This window comes from Triticum urartu, chromosome 4A, assembly GCF_056163025.1.
Source record: "Triticum urartu cultivar PI428250 chromosome 4A, HENAU_Tu73, whole genome shotgun sequence".
NCBI classification, from domain to species: domain Eukaryota; kingdom Viridiplantae; phylum Streptophyta; class Magnoliopsida; order Poales; family Poaceae; genus Triticum; species Triticum urartu.
Window position 1 is genome coordinate 395,282,598 of NC_141876.1, and position 16,937 is coordinate 395,299,534.

The following is a 16,937-nucleotide window of genomic DNA, read 5'->3' on the forward strand; positions in this document are numbered from 1 at the left end:
GTTTTGAGTTCTTGAAGGGCAGCTTTGATGGACTTAAGGGATACGCTGTGGGCCGGATGACAAAGAGTCGTCGCGGCAAGCTCTACATCGACAATGTAGGATGGGGTCCCGAGGCCGATTGAATCGAGTACGGGTACCGGGTCCCCTTCGGTGGGATTCACGTCTTCAACGGCAAGATCGGCGAACCGGCCCCTGAGCCGGACATCTGCACCGACATCATCGAAATGGCTCGGCGTGCAAGTTCTTCGCCGGTTCAGCCCGTGACAAGGCATGTTTTCGTAGGTGTCATCCACGGAGCAAGGTACAAGGACAGGCCGGTGTCCGATGGAGAGACCGTGGTCTGTTCTGATGACGAGTCTTCTGGAGAAACCGAATCGGTTTATCAGTTGCAGGACGGCCGGATTGATGGAGGATCTGAGGGCAACAGTATTCCGGATTCCCCTGATCTGCCAAACTAGGCCGCCATCTTCATGGCCGGCACACAATCAGCGCCTCATTCATCGGCCGCCGCAGCAATACTCTCCGGTTCAACAATGGCCACACCGGCAGGGGAAGGAAGCTCTCCGCCGCCTCCAACCCAAGTCATGTCTGATTTGTTCGACGCTTTGGCAACGTTGATGGCCGCAGAGGTGGATGCAGCAGCCAGGGATCAGCACAATGCGGAGATTGCAAAGGTGAAAGATCAGATAGCTCAAGCTAAAGCGGACCTGGCAACCGAGAATGCTAGGATGGCTACAGAACGGGCTGAATTGGAAGCACAGGCCTACCGGACTAGGATGGATCAGAATGCTTCCGAGGAAGTCATGAGAAGAAGGTATCGATCGCGTCTCCCGTCGGTTTATGAGCCGCAAAATCTCTTCAACACACCAAGAGCAGGAGCTGGTAACCAACCCATACTAAACCGGGCGGAGGCACCGGGAACAGGAGTGCCGGTTCAACCGCGCACGATGGACCCGCCTCGCCAGAACAACGTTGTGCCACAGTATGTACCAACACCTCCCGGGCATTATTCCAACCCGTTGGACAATATTGTGGCCGCCGCTTGATGCTTGGCAGCCCTCCCGACAGACGGCGAGTCACCAGTTGCGGTTGAAGCACGTCGGGCTAGGAATCTCCTTCAAACAGCGCTAAATCAACATCAGGCATATTCACACAGTCGTGAGAGGATTCATTCCACTCCCTGTCCAAGCCGGAGCTATAGCAGACACGTTGAGCATGAACCGGCTGTATCCAGCAGCGCACGTCGCCGAAATTCATCACGAGGAAACAACCCGACAGGGGGAGGTGCTAATGCGCAGGATGTTGTGGACCATGGTCGCGCACGTCGGGAGGCCGAGTTAGCAGCACGACAACATACTCCGGTTCACCCTACCGCTTCAGTAGAGCTAGGTGTAGTGTTCAGTTCCTTAGGGGTGCCGTGTCTCACCCCCGCTTTGCGTAATGTGACACTGCCCAAGGACTTCAAGGGACCTCGTAAGGTACCAAATTACACCACCGATTTACAACCAGAGGCATGGGTGGAAAGTTATGATATAGCAATGGAGATGTTAGAAGTGGATGAGGCAGTATGTGCTAAATATTTCACCATGATGTTGGAAGGAAGAACTCGTACTTGGTTGAAGAGCTTACCAACTAACTCTGTCGGATCATGGGCTGAATTGAAGCATCGGTTTATCCAGAACTTCAAAGATACTTGTAAGTAGCCCATGTCAATCGTGGATCTGGCCGCTTGTGTCCAAGAGGAAGGGGAGTCCACGACCCATTGGGTCAAACGGGTCTCAGCGATTTTGCACTCATCAGATCGTATCAATGCAGACACCGCAGTGTTAACATTAGAGGGCAATTGTCGTTTCCTACCGCTCAAACAGAAATTAGGAAGGATCAAGCATCACTGCAATGATATGTCGACACTCATGGCTGCTTTGGTTAAGTACACCGATTCAGATAATATCAAGGACCTGGATTCAGAGGAGGACAAACCGGGGAAAGGGAAAAAGAACGGCAACGCCAAGGGTCAGCAGCATAATCCGGCAGGCCATGGGAACAGCGGTAAGCGCAAGGCCGACAGCAGCTTAGACTTTGTTGCTAACACCAATGCTCAGGAGAATGGCCAGTGCGGTAAGGGCAAGCAGCCCCAGAGGGGTGGAGGTTCAGGCCCAATTTGGAGCGCCTATTAAATCAGCCTTGTCCAAAGCATGGATCAAAGGAGAAGCCGGCATCGCATCTTTGGAAGGACTGTTATATCATGCGGGATTTCAAGAATTCCAATATGTTCCAGTATGATAACGGCCCGCCCGGCGGTTCAGGAGGTGGTTTCCACGGGCCGGGTTACGGAGGTGGTGGTTCCGGTTTAGGGTTTCAAGGCAACCAAACCGGACACATCAATCAGGGGCACCAAGGCAACCAGGGAGGCTACAACCATCAGGGGAATCAACAGCAACAGCAGCAGTCGGGTTACCAGAGCAATCCCAAGCAGCTAAATGGCGGGCAATATCATGTCTTCACTACTAGTCTGTGTAAGCGTGATCAGAAGCTTCACAAGAGGGCGGTAAACTCGGTGGAACCGGCGGTGCCTCAATATTTGCGCTGGTCTGAGCAACCCATTTTGTTGAGTAGAGAGGATCACCCACCCCGGGTTAACAATCCGGGTCATTTGGCCCTGGTAGTAGCCCCTCAAGTTGGGGGATACAAGTTTACTAAAGTGCTCATGGATGGGGGAAGTAGTATCAACATTCTATATTATGATACATTCCACCGTATGGGGTTGACAGATAAGAATCTTAAACCGTCAAATACCGTTTTTCATGGTGTGGTGCCTGGTAAGTCTGCATATCCTGTTGGCAAGATAGCCTTAGAGGTGGCTTTCGGAGATGATTATGATTCAAGGTCAGAAACATTGATGTTTGATGTGGTAAAAATCAAAAGTCCGTACCACGCCTTGTTTGGGCGGCCGGCTTATGATAAATTCATGGCAAGGCCATGTTATGTTTATTTACAGCTTAAAATGCCAGGTCATAAGGGGACTATCACAGTACATGGAAGCAGAAAGATCGCTTTGGAATATGAGGAAGGTGATGCGGCTTATGCTGAGTCGGTTTGTGCCACGGAGGAGTTGAAATTCTATAAGGAGCAAGTTGATCCGGCAGATATGACTTCTTTGAAAAAGACAACTACAGAACACGATCCGGCATTGAAGTTTAAATCGGCCACATATACTAAGATGGTTGACTTTGTTCCTGGCGATTCATCCAAACAGTTCAGCATCAGCGCTAACCTGGATCCCAAATAGGAAAGCGCGCTCATCGAGTTCATCCGTGAGAATCGGGACATCTTTGCATGGAAACCTTCTAACATGCTAGGTGTACTGAGGGAACTCGCTAAGCACATACTCAACATTGATCCTATGTTTAAACCGGTCCGGCAGTTTCTCCGCCGCTTCAATGAAGAAAGGCGTAAGGCTATCGGTGAAGAGGTAGCCCGTTTGTTGGCCGCAGGGTTTATTGTAGAGGTCTTTCATCCAGAGTGGTTGGCTAATCCAATGCTGGTTCTTAAGAAAAACAACACTTGGCGTATGTGTGTGGATTACACAGATTTAAACAAGGCTTGTCCTGCAGACCCCTTTGCCCTCCCTCGCATTGATCAGATAATTGATGCCACGGCAGGTTGTGACCGTTTGTGTTTTCTGGATGCTTACTCTGGCTATCATCAGATCAAAATGGCAGTTAAGGACCAGGAGAAGACATCTTTCATAACTCCCTTTGGATCCTTCTGCTATGTTTCCATGCCTTTTGGACTCAAGAGTGCCCAGGCAACTTACCAGCGCTGTGTTCAGAATTGCCTTCATAAGCAAATTGGGCGCAATGTTCATGCATATGTGGATGATATTGTGATAAAGTCCAGAAAGGAGGAGACATTGATAGATGATTTGTGAGAAACCTTTGACAATCTCCGGGTTTACAAGATGATGCTTAATCCGAAGAAGTGTGTCTTTGGTGTCCCGGCGGGCAAGCTCTTGGGTTTTCTGGTATCAAACAGAGGCATTGAGGCTAATCCGGAAAAGATTTCAGCAATTACATCTTCGGCTAAACCGGCGTGTATCAATGACGTTCAACGTCTGGCCAGCCGGATTACAGCCTTGAGCCGGTTTATCAGTCGCCTTGGAGAGAAGGCCATCCCTTTATATCAGATGCTCAAGAAAACAGATAACTTTGTCTGGGGCGAGGTAGCTGATAAAGCGTTTGAGGATTTGAAGAGGCAGTTAGCTGAACCGCCCGTGCTTGCAGCGCCGATCGAGAAAGAGCCGTTATTGCTGTATGTGGCTGCTAATGCCCGGGCTGTTAGCGTAGCTATTGTGGTAGAGCGCAAGGAGCTTGGCAAGGAATATCCGGTTCAGCGGCCGGTTTATTATATCAGCGAGGTGCTCATTGAGTCAAAGCAGAGGTATCCGCATTGGCAGAAGCTGGTGTATGGAGTGTTTATGGCAAGCCGGAAGCTTAAACATTATTTTCAGGGCCATTCCATCATAGTGGTCAGTTTAGCTCCTCTGGGAGATATCATTCAAAACAGAGAAGCAACTGGCCGGATTGGCAAGTGGGCTATTGAGCTTGGACCCCATGGGCTCAAATATATACCCCGCACAGCGATCAAATCCCAGGCACTCATGGACTTCATCAATGATTTGACAGAGTTACAGGCACCTGAAGAGAAACCAGATAATACATACTAGACTATTCATTTTGATGGGTCCAGACAGTTGGAGGGCTCGAGGGCTGGAGTCATACTAACTTCCCCACAAGGTGACAAGTTTTGTTATGTCCTCCGTTTAATGTTCCCGTGTACTAACAATGCAGCTAAATATGAGGCTTTGCTCCATGGTCTTCGGATGGCTAAGGAGATGAATTTAAGCCGGGTTAAGTGCTTCGGTGATTCAGATCTAGTGGTTCAACAAGTATCTGGCACTTGGGATTCTAAGGACCCACTCATGGCTGCATATCGGCGAGAAGTGGATACAGTGGCTGGTCACTTTAAAGGTTATCAGGTGGACCATATAGACCGGCGGAAGAATGAAGCGGCAGATGCTTTAAGTCGTCTTGGTTCCCAGTGTAAACCGGTCCCACCAAATGTCTTTCTTGATGTATTGCATAATCCGTCAGTCAAGGTGCCAACTGAAGAAGATTTGGCCATTCCTGGTCCGGAGGCTCAATTAGTGGCAGCTTTGCATGCCATACCAGATTGGACAATCCCATATCTGGCTTACATGAACCGGGGCGAGTTACCAGAGGATGAAACGTTGGCTCGACAGATAATCCGACGTTCCAAGTCCATGACCATACTCAACAGGGAGTTACATCGCTATAGCGTTTCAGGAGCAATTCAGCGTTGTGTTTCTCGTCAAGAGGGTTGTGAGATTTTACGAGAAATCCATGAAGGGGATTGCGGTCACCATGTCGGTTCAAAATCTTTGGTTGCTAAAGCTTTTCACCACGGCTTTTACTGGTTGACGGCACATGCTGATGCGGAGGATTTAGTCAAGAGATGTGACGGGTGTCAAAAATTCGCCCCCCGTGTGCACATTCCGACTCAAGAGTTGAGGATGATTCCGATAACGTGGCCGTTTGCGACTTGGGGGCTTGACATGGTTGGACCCTTCAAGCGATCCAAGGACAAAAAGACCCACTTGTTAGTAGCAGTTGATAAATTCACCAAATGGGTGGAAGCATAGCCAATCAGCAAGTGTGATGCAGCCATGGCGGTTCAATTCATCAAAAAGGTGATATTCCGGTTTGGTTTTCCACACAGCATTATAACGGATAATGGTACTAACCTGTCAAAGGGGGAGATGGAAGAATTTTGTCAACGTGAGCACATCCGGCTCGATCTAGCATCGGTGGCTCACCCCCAGTCTAATGGTCAAGAAGAGAGAGCAAATCAAGAAATTCTACAAGGTATCAAACCGAGGCTTATGGTTCCTTTAAAGAGGACACCATGTTGTTGGGTTGAGGAGCTACCTTCTGTGTTATGGAGCATCAACACCACACCCAATAGGTCTACGGGTTACACACCTTTCTTCATGGTCTATGGAGCAGAGGCAGTTCTTCCTAGTGACATCCGTCACGACTCGCCCCGTGTAACAGCTTATGTTGAAGCTGATAATGAGACGACACGTCAAGATTCTCTGGACCTATTGGATGAAGAGCATGATCTTGCAGCAGCACGATCGGCGATTTATCAACAAGATCTCCGACGTTATCACAGCTGCCGGGTTAAAACCATAACCTTTCAAGAAGGTGATTTGGTGCTCCGGCTCATCCAGGATCAGACTGATATGCACAAGTTATCCCCACCTTGGGAAGGACCCTTTGTGGTCAGCAAGAATCTGCACAACGGGTCTTACTACCTCATTGATGTCCGAGAGCATAAAGACTCACGTTAATCAGAGGAAGAGACCAAGCGGCCATGGAACATAGCTCTCCTTCGGCCTTACTATACTTGAAGCCATAGGCTCTTCATCTGTACATATTTATGATAGTGTATATATCATATAATAAACCAGAGCCTCCGTTATACGCGGGGTATCTGTTCTTTTCACATCCTGTGTGTGTTATACAAGTTTACTGACAAAGCAGAGTTTTTATTAATCCGGTCTTAGCAGTTGCGCGGATATAAAGAAAATCACGAGGGGGCTAGGTCATATTTGAACTATAGCTACACCTCTTGATCGGTTTTGAAACCACGAAGGGATGTCACTAGGGGGCTTGGTTGTTATCACACCATAGCTACACCTCTTGATAGGCATTTAGGCCACAAAAGGAAATTATGTGGAGCCAAAGAGAGTGTTGCACAAAAGCACAGACTCAAACATGGGCACACACTGAGCACAACTCACAAAGTTACTTGGGGGCCCTTTTTGCAAAGCAACAAAGAGTTTGAAAGGACCCTTGTAATTGGCTATCAAGCCACGGCTTGGAAGCCTGGTGTATTCACCTAAAAACCCGGGTTAACCTGCCTTCATCAAGTAAGCCACTCCTGTCCAGGTAATCCTGGTATGACCCATCGAACGTTTGACATGTCAATCTTATATAGACCCTGAACTTTTCAAAGTTAAAACGATGATTGGTTAATTGGAGGCCCATCTTAAAAGGCTTTGTTAAATGGTTCAACTCAGAGGCTTGGCAGCCCATGAAAAGCCTCGATTTGGAGCCTGGCAGCTCGTAAAAAGCCTTGCATATTTTTCTTTTTGAGTTTTATTTGTTGAAGTTCATAAGTATCTTTTGATAATCCGGCGTCCATGACCCGGCTTGCTTTTCAACTACAATTTGTCGGCACATGATCAGTTATAAACCGGTGTTTATTGACCCGGTCTGGTTTGACTAAATCACCAGTGTTATAAAGAAAACCCGGTAGTTATCCCAGTGCGGTTTAATATATAGACCGACATTACAAAGATGGGGTTATCAACGCTCCGGATTGGTATTAACACCTTTGCCGTATACACCGTTGGTCAACCAATGAGGTATGTTATGCATATTGCTTTTTGTACAAACACTTCGATTATTTCATCTATGTGTTGTACACTTCCTGGACATTATGACCCGTCTAGCGGTAAACCGCTAGGTACTTTTAAGTTGTTGTACCCAGGAACACAATTCATCATGGGTTATGCATAAATATATCCCAAAAGGTGGTACAAGTTGTCATGAGGCATTACAAAACATGCTCGATGGCATGGCAAATAACGAAGTTTTGGCTATCCTATTACAAGAAGCTTTCAAAGCGGCCCCAGTGGCATAATTGTTTTTCACAAGATTGGCACACATTGGCCAATAAACCGGCGACCGGTTTAGGACGTTTCGTTTGGACAGTTTGATGGTTGAGGGTCAGTTGGTGTGGGCACTTCTTCATCCCTCCCCAGATGCTGGAAATCAACCGTCGACCAATCGATTTCAGTTAAAGCTTGAAATACTGCTTCCTCATGGATAAGATTGGAGGGGTTAATATCAGGAGCATAAGTGTGCTTACGGATCGGAGGCACAAGTTCTTCAACTTCATGGATGTCGGCCGGCTGTCTTTTCCCTTCAGTGTCATAAACCGGTTGAAAATGGGACAAGTCTGTATCATCAGCCAGTTTGCTAGCTACTGGCTGCATCTGTTTGGTCAGCTGCCTGAGGTCATCATTATCAAAGTTTGAATCGTCTTCCTTCACACCTGGGTATCCTTTAATGATATCATCCGCTTCAAGGTCTGGAATCCAGGCTTTGGCTCGAATAAGGTCGGTTATAGCTCCGGACCTGGCAGCTGCCCTCTTCAATTCGGCAATACGGGCTGGTAACATGGCCAACTTCTCAAGTGTTTCTTTAATCAAAGTTGGGGCCGGTTTGTTGTAAGCTGCCGTGCAAATAGCCCGCTGAGACCCAGAGTACAGCTGTTCAACCAATGTATATGCCGCTTTGAGCTTCATCCGCATGTCTGTACCAAGATGAGCGATCCAAGTGCCTGCCAAAGATTTTTATCAACATTCTGGTCAGTGATAAGGTTCATTAACTTGCGCAAAACACATAAGTAGACACTTACCAAAGATAGCAGAAGTCATAGCATTGATTTGGCGTTTCAAACCAGCTAGTTCATCTACAACTGGTTTCAGGGCTGCCTTGGCGTCTTCAACTCTTTTGGTTAACCCATACTTTTCAGATTCCCAGTTAGCACGATCTTTGGTGAAAGTTTCTTTCAGCTTTTCCATTACGGCCAGTGCTTGGGTCAGCTCCTCTTTGGCTTTTGCAGCCTCTGCTTGTTGTGACTTTACATTCTCTTGCAAGTCAGAGTTTCGGGCATCTTTGCTTCTCAGTTCAGCCTGCAACATTGAAGGTCTATTAAGCAACAGGTTATATATGTTCTAATTACAAAGCGTATAACAAGTTATGCACTTCATACTTGGGGGCTAATGCCTATTTGCTCTAAAGTGCTACATTTTATACAAGTCTCCAGAACAATGGAAGCATTATCCTTGACACTTGGGGGCTAATGTGCGTCTGTTCTAAAACGGATGTATGGATTAAAATCTGGATTAACTTGCCAAGTTAAACCGGCCTTTGGGGGCTATGATGCAGAAAGTTATTTAATTGTTAAAAGATGAGTCTTGTCTCTTCTTAGAGACCTGCCATTGTGAGGATCAATGATGAGAAACTTGAACTGTTACAAAGACCCGGTTTATGATTAACATCATAAAACGGCCCTTGGGGGCTACTTGGGATAGTGTTTCGACTATAAATTAATAAATAAAGGGAGAGGAATTTACCTCATATCGCTCTTTCATCAAGTTCACCAAACCAGCCTCATAGTCCCGGTTTGAGTGCAGACGGTTCAAGAAGCCAGAGTGAAGCTCTTCAGCGTTAAAATGAGCATAGCTTGGTAAATCGCTGCTCCATTTTCCTTTTTCCCTAGCAGCTTGCTCTTCTTTGGCACTATGTTGAGCCAAGATGACGTGATGGCCAGGAGAGCTATGGCCCATTCCAGTAATGATAACATCATCTCCTTGACCTTCAGTATGTTTGGCTGGTGACAATGGAGTATCAACATTTCTCACCAGACTAGCCCGGTTTGGCTCTGCCGGTTCAACGTCAGGCGCGGCAGGTTCAGCGTCAGCTGGTTCATTGGTATTTTGGCCTTGAAGGGGCGGTTCGCGAGAGGCGGCTTCAGGATGAAGGCCCTCCAGTTCACAAGTTTGTTCCGGTTCACCTCTGGGTTCTTCTTCAAAAGTGGCTGGGTCTTCGGGCGGATTGGTAACCCGAGCTTTCTTGCTGGGTCTGGCTTTCGCTCTGCAAACAAAAATATAAAAGGATTAATATCTTATTCAAGTTCTATGATGTATTGAAGGAAAAGGTTTAACAACTTACCCGACGACAGTTTTCAGAGGAGGGAGTTGAGTTGCTGTCGACTCGCCAGATGATGAGGGAGGTGTCACCTGATAATTTGAATTGGACGGATTAAGAGGTTGTCTGAAATAACCTGCCTTGGGGTAAGAATGGTCAGAAGTAGGAGAGACCTCAGACCGGCGCTTCCGAACCGGGGTATCAGGTAAACCGGCTGAAGTGACCTGTTGGCCACTGTGCCGGGTTGTCCGGCGAGCTTCATGCTGTTGAGTCTTCAAAATAAATGTTGGTTCCAAGTGAGCAAGAGGATGATAAAAGCTTACTTTCCGGGCTGCTTGGCAGGTTTTTTGTGTTGGCATAGAGTCTGAACCGGAGGAAAGGGTAATTACCTCTACATCATCAGCTTGACTGCCTTCTACGTCCTCCTGAGGAATATCATTGTTAATGAGATGCATGAAAAGAGAGCCAAGTGAGTTAAGTTCTACCTCAACTTCTGGATCATCAGTGTCATCATCAAGCTCCATGTTGATCCGGTCAGCCGTTTTCCGTTTTGACGTCCGTTTGATGACTTTGGTTTTGGGGCGAGATGGTTTGACCGCTTTGTCCCCAGTTGGTTTTACCGCTTTTTCTACGGTTTTCCATTTCCAGAAGGGGTCATCACCCTATACATACATACACAGAAGAAGGATTACAGGTTGCACAAGATAAAAATATTATTGATAAAAAGGAAGTATAATGCTTACAACAGGCGGTTTGTTCTTGGCATAGAAGGGACTCAAACCGGTTTGACTATAGACCAGTTCTGATTCATTCAGAATCTTATTTACACCTTCAGTGACTTCTTCATCAGATAGTTGAAGGTTGCAATGGCGTTCAGGGTCATCAACCTCACCGGTGTACTCACACATTAAACCGGGACGTCGGCTTAGAGGCAAGATGCTCCAAGATATCCAACAACACACGAAATCCACGCCTGTTAAACCATTGGCCATAAAGGCCCGGAGTTTGGCGAGTTGAGGGGCATATTTCGCCCTTTCGGCGGAGCTTAAGCGTTGTGGCATCGGATGGGTGTTGGAAAGACGGTGATCACGAAATCCTGGAAGGGGATTTTCATCTTTAGGCGAAGTGTCTCTCCAATAAAACGAAGTTTGGTTCCATTCCTTTGGGTGGCTATGATGTTTGGCATGAGGAAACTCAACCTCTTTCCGCTTTTGAATCGAGACACCACCAAGTTCAGTGTTCAGGCCATTTACAATCCCTGTGCGCCGGTTTAAGTGAAAGAAGTCCCGGAACAGTTCTGCAGTTGGTTCTTCCTGTAAGTACGCTTCACAGGAGACCTGGAAGTTACATAGGTTGGATACTGAATTGGGCCCAATGTCTTGGGGATGGAGCTGGAAATTGGCAATTACATCCCGGTAAAACTTTGACCCTGGCAGTTTGAAGCCACGGCTTATGTGGTCAACAAAGACCACCGCCTCACCCTGCCTTGGGGTCGGAGGATTTTCTACTCCTAGAACTCGCCATTTAATTTTAGTTTTCTTAGGCAAGGAGCCGATGCTGACCATCTCATTCAACTGAGTTTCAGTGACCCGGGAACGAGCCCAGTTGCAAGCAGTGAATTGTTTGGCCATTGCGAAACAAACAAGCTGAAAATGAAAGGTCGGTTTATAAATCACTCATGATGATATACCAGATACAATGGAGTAAGAAACGTACTGATATGCGAAATGGCATAAACCGAAGACCAATGCAATAAGGGATAAAAGGTAATACCAGGACAGGGGTACTCAGACACTGTTAAACCGGAGTATAACTATGAAGTTAAAAGGCTCCTCCGGTTTATCAGAGGGATAATGGTACAGATTGCTTATACAAAGTTAAACCGCCTATGTTGGCATGAGGACAAACAGATTTCACAGAGACATATGAAAAATTCGGATCTAAGGTAAGACAGAAAAGCAAAAATATTTTGACCTAAAAAGGGTAAGACCCAAAATAGTTTATGAAGGACTACATCAGTTTATTGCGCATAAAGGGTTTGTGGTGGTAACAGAAGATTAGCCACGGTAAGCGGTATGATAAGTGTGAAGTGTTCATCTATAGGCCAAGGAAGAATAGCACCGAAAGCTCTGATGAACTTCAAGAACCGCGAAGAGCAAGGAAACCCTAACGGATCTAGAAAGGAAGGGGGAAGGACTTACTGCGGCCGCGGAAGCAGCGGAGGTATTTTGCGGAACTCTGGTGCGAACAAGTCGATGCAGCGGCCGACGGTGAAGCAGAGGCGAGGCTTGATGATGACGGCGGTGCTCAGGTGCGGAGACGTCGCGAGGAAGAAGAAGGGATGAAAGGATAGTGGAAAGAAAAGAAAGGGGTCCTCTGCCCCTATTTATAAGGCGAAGCGATAAAACGGCAAGTGCGGGAATCGAGGAGCCCAAAAATGGATAAATTAATAAAGGTGTCGCCTCGGTGACTGAATACACATTAAATGAAGGTAATCTTCGACATCAACGGATAGATGACGTCAGGGCGGTTTATCATAATCTGGAAGTATGACGTCACAGCGGTTTATAAGATCAAGGTGAAGATATGAGGGAAGAATTTTTCTAAGTGTAGAAGATTGACATGAACAAGTTCAAACCAATCTGGTGCCTAATGTTGGGGATATTACTACTAGATGTAAACCGGCCTTGTGTAGCCGGGTTAACTCCTTGAAGATTAGAAGCCCATGAAGATACAAGGATGATGGTGCTTCACGAAGGCCCAAGGCCCAAAGGCGGGTTAAAGCCTGTAAATGTAGACCGACCTTGTCATGTAACTTGTATTGTAAGATAGGAAGGATAGAGACCGAGCTGGACACGTTTATGATCCGGCTTCGGGAATCTGTAGCCCAGCGGGCGTCAACCTATGTATATAAAGGGACGACCCGGCAGCGGTTTAGGGACAGACAACGACTCGAGAGCCAGACAAAGCGGATTCGCTCCCTGGCCTTCGAAACCCTGGCAATACCAATCACAACTAGACGTAGGCTTTTACCTTCCTTGAAGGGGCCGAACTAGTATAAAACTCCCCGTGTCCCCTTGTCCAGTTTAACCCCTTTAAGCTAACCTGTAGCGATGGCTCCACGACTAAGTCCTTTCACAAGGACATCTGCCGTGACAAACCCACGACAGTAACGGTTGCGCGAGTCCGCGGAGGGCTCGATCCATGAAGGGTCCACGAAGAAGCAACCTTGTCTATCCCACCATGGCCATTGTCCACGAAGGACTTGCCTCACTTGGTTAGATCTTCATGAAGTAGGCGATCTCCTTGCCCTTACAAACTCCTTGGTTCAACTCCACAATCTTGACGGAGGCTCCCAAGTGACCCCTAACCAATCTAGGAGACACCACTCTCCAAAAGGTAATAGATGGTGTGTTGATGATGAACTCCTTGCTCTTGTGCTTCAAATGATAGTCTCCCCAACACTCAACTCTCTATCACAGATTTGAATTTGATGGAAAGATGATTTGAGTGGAAAGCAACTTGGGGAAGGCTAGAGATTAAGATTCTTGTGGTTGGATTGGAATATTTTGGTCTCAACACATGAGTAGGTGGTTCTCTCTCCGAAAATGAATGCTGGAAGTGTAGGCACGTTCTGATGGATCTCTCCATGAATGGAGGACGGGTGGAGGGGTATATATAGCCGTTACACACAATTTACCAAACTCGGTGGGACCGAATACTCAAACTCGGTCAGACCGATTTAGTTCAAAATGTGAACGTTAGGATTTTCGGTGGGACCGACATGTCAACTCGGTGGGACCGGTTTCATTAGTGTTAGGGCATAACATAATCTCGGTGAAATCGATCACACATGAACTCGGTGAGACTGATTTCTGTAATAGGCAAACCGAGAGTTGGTCAGGAAAACTCGGTGGGACCGATCGCTCATTTTGGTGAGACCGAAACGTTACGAAAAGGAAACAGAGAGTTTGCATTGCAAACTTAGTGGTACCGATCGCTCATCTCGATTAGACCGAAACGTTATGAAGGGAAAAAGAGAGTTTGCAATCCCATCTCGGTGAGACCGAACTGATTAGGGTTTCTGGCTATGGCTATGTCAAATGAACTCGGTGGCGCCGGATAGGTCAAATCGGTGGGGCTGAGTTTGACTTTTGGTTTGGGACATATGTGGATATGAGAAAATGGTTCAGGGCTTTTGGAGCATATCACTAAGCATTTTGAGCAAGCAAGCCATTAAGCAACACCTCATCCCCTTTTAAAAGTATTGGCTTTTCCTATGGATTCAATGTGATCTTGGATCACTAAAATGAAAATGTAGAGTCTTGAGCTTGAGCCAATATGTGTCCCAGCATTTTAAGGGTTCCATATCTCTAGTCCATGCCATGCCAATCATTGAACTTTCTGAAATGATCATCTTTAAAGAGTATTAGTTCAATGAGCTATATGTTGTTAAGAATTACCAAAACCACCCGGGGATTAGTTGCACTTTCATGTATGTTTCGGTGATCAACTTGCGGGTTCTGTGACCTCATGAACTTATGCATAGGGGTTGGCACACGTTTTCGTCTTGACTCTCCAGTAGAAACTTTGGGGCACTCTTTGAAGTTCTTTGTGTTGGTTTGAATAGATGCATCTGAGATTGTATGATGCATATCGTATAATCAAACCCGCGGGTACTTGTGGTGACATTGGAGTATCTAGGTGACATTAGGGTTTTGGTTGATGTGTGTCTTAAGGTGTTATTTTAGTACGAACTCTAGGGCTGTTTGTGACACTTATAGGAATAGCCCAATAGATTGATCAGAAAGAATAACTTTGAGGTGGTTTCGTACCCTACAATAATCTCTTCGTTTACTCTCCGCTCTTAGTGACTTTGGGTGATTCTTTGTTGCACATTGAGGGATTTCTATATGATCTAATTATGTTATCATTGTTGAGAGAACTTGCACTAGTGAAAGTAGTATGAACCCTAGGCCTTGTTTCCAAGCATTGCAATACTGTTTTCGCTCACTTTTACCACTTGCTACCTTGCTGTTTTATATTTTCAGATTACAAAAACCTATATCTACCATCCATATTGCACTTGTATCACCATCTCTTTGCCGAACTAGTGGACCTATACAATTTACCATTGTATTGGGTGTGTTGGGGACACAAGAGACTCTTTGTTATTTGGTTGCAGGGTTGTTTGAGAGAGACCATCTTCATCCTACACCTCCCACGAATTGATAAACCTTAGCTCATCCACTTGAGGGAAATTTGCTATTGTCCTACAAAACTCTGCACTTGGAGGACCAACAACATCTACAAGGATAAGTTGCGTAGTAGACATCAAGCTCTTTCTTGGCGCCGTTGCCGGGGAGGCTAGGTAAGAGGCACTCACATCCTGTCAACGAAGCTCTTTTCTGGCGCCGTTGCTGGGGAGGTTAGTGCTTGAAGGTATATATATTTAGATCTTGCAATCGAATCTTTTAGTTTCTTGTTTTATCACTAGCTTAGTCTATAATAGAAAACTACAAAAAATGGAATTGAGGTTGCCTCACATGCTTCATCTCTTTAATGTCTTTCGTGAAAAATAAGGATTCCGATAATTGTGCCATAGTGTTAGAAGAATGCATTAAAATGTTTGGCACTAAATCTTTGAATTATGATAATGATTGCTATATTTTTAGTATGAATTCTTTGAATATCCATGATCTAATGAAATGCAAAGCCACAAGCTTGGTGATGCTATGTTTGATGAAGATGATATTTTTTGTCCCCCAAGTTTTGATGAGCGAATTTATTATGATGAAAATACGCCTCCTATTTATGATGATTATTGTGATGACATGTATTATGAAAAGAATAATGATAACCATAAAGCTTGTCACCATGATTTCAATTTTCAATTGGATTATGCCTCACATGATAGTTATTTTATTGAGTTTGCTCCCACTACTATGAATGAGAAGAATTTTGCTTATGTGGAGAGTAGTAAAATTTCTATGCTTGTGTGTCATGAAAATAATGCTTTATGTGATGCTTATATTGTTGAATTCATTCATGATTCTATTGAAAATTATTATGGAGGAATATATGCTTGTAGGAATTGCAATAATATCAAGTTTCCTCTCTATGTGTTGAAAATCTTGAAGTTATGCTTGTTTTTTCTTCCTATGCTAGTTGATTCTTGTTCCCAAATTTGTTTGCTCACAAAATCCCTATGCATAGGAAGTGGGTTAGACTTAAATGTGCTAGTAATATTCTTCATGATGCTCTCTTTGTGTTTCAATTCTTATCTTCTATGTGAGCATCATTCAAATCATCATGCCTAGCTAAAAGGCATTAAAGAAGAGCACTTGTTGGGAGACAACCCAACATTTATACCTATTGTTTTTGTGTGTTCACAAGATTAAGCTACTTTAGTGATCATGTTTTATAGCTTTTGTTTCAATAAAGTGCCAAGTAAGACCTTTGGGATGATCCATGGTGATAGTTGATTTAATCTTGCTGAAAAACAGAAATTTTTGCACTCAGGAAAACAATTCTAATTTTTAAAAGAATCGTGATAAAATACTGATTATTTTTGCATAAGATTAATAAACAAATTTCTTAGGTTGTCCTAATTTTCAGAATTTTTGGAGTTAGGTAATTATTCGAGAGTTACAGATTACTACAGACTGTTCTGTTTTTGACAGATCCTGTTTTTGATGCATAGTTTGCTTGTTTTCTAGTTTCTATGGCTTATATTGCTTAATATAAATTGTAGAAATGATATGGTACAGTAGGCATCATGTGAGAAAAAATATAAATCGTGTCTTGACAGTACCTAAGTGGTGATTTGCTTTCTTATACTAACAGAGCTTACGAGTTTTTTGTTGAAGTTTTGTGTTGTGAAGTTTTCAAGTTTTTGGTAAAGTTTTGATGGACTATGGAATAAGCAGTGGAAAGAGCCTAATATTGGGGATGCCCAAGGCACCCCAAGGTAATATTCAAGGACAACCAAGCATGTAAGCTTGGGGATGCCCCGGAGGCATCCCCTCTTTTGTCTTCGTTCATCGGTAACTTTACTTGAGGCTATATTTT